The following is a 1,196-nucleotide window of genomic DNA, read 5'->3' on the forward strand; positions in this document are numbered from 1 at the left end:
AGATGATAGGATAAGGAGACATGAGTAAGGGTGAGTACACACACAGGTAACCTGCTAATACGACCCTGGGAATTATATAAATATGAAAGTTGTAGTGGTTGGAACAAGCTCTAGGTGTAGGCTAGATGGTTGATGATTCTCTGAATTCCAGAGCAAACAAGAGTAGAGGCCAAAATTTCCAAGTCACCTTAAACCTCAAGTTGCAACTAGATGCTGGAATGAAGTATGTGCACAGTTCCTACTTCATTTAAATGATAACCCTGAACTGAGCTGAAGTATGGGGAAGTTCCCTAACTAACCTTAGATGGAAACTTGGAGTTGGAACTGAAGTGCAGGCAGTCACTAACCTTGAGTGGTGAGCCAGAGCTGGGGTCTAACACTTGCTTTTCAAAAATCTACAAAATCCATAGCACAAGTTCCAAAGACTGTTCATGACGTCTTTACAGTATAAGTGGTCACACATATAGTTTAAAAGGAAAAATAATTAAAACAATCATTTCCACCTTGCCAAAGCTGCTCTTCAGTCAAATATATTAGAAAATATCAGTCCCAAAACAGACTATGCATGTTAGTTTTATGTCACCACTATAAATGTATATTATTTTATGTTGTACTAAAATTTTTAATGAAATATAAAAACAGCTTTACTCTACATAAACTGTCACAATTACCATTTCCTGGATCTAATTTCTATAGTTGCTTGGTGTTAGCACGAGTTTGTCGAAGACAAAATTATATCCTTCAATTGGCGTCACAGAAGATTCTAAGATCTGGAACAATATGAAGCAAATGATTCTGAATGTTCTCCTCTTCCCATGGAATGTATATTTACAGATAGAGAAATGCAGATGATATACATAAAATCAAACTGAGGCACAAGGATTGCCTTTCTGATGATAGCTTTCATCATCTTTATTTAGACAGTTTGAGCAGTTTTCTGCTTGTGGCTGCCTGACAGGCATCTGTATGTTATGAAAATGAGTTATAGTCTAATTACACATCAGTTTGGTTCTCAATATAAAAAAGTCTTTGAAAGCACTATTAAAACAGACCAGAGTTAAGAGTTCAGCAGAAACAAGACCTCCTCCCATACTGAAAGCTAAATGAAGTAGCATTCACACACTAAGATCTGGGATGTGAAATGTCAGAATACTGGTGAATCCAAATAGTGTGACAGAGTTGAGATAATTATAGAA

Source organism: Cricetulus griseus, chromosome 5, assembly GCF_003668045.3.
Source record: "Cricetulus griseus strain 17A/GY chromosome 5, alternate assembly CriGri-PICRH-1.0, whole genome shotgun sequence".
NCBI classification, from domain to species: Eukaryota; Metazoa; Chordata; class Mammalia; order Rodentia; family Cricetidae; genus Cricetulus; species Cricetulus griseus.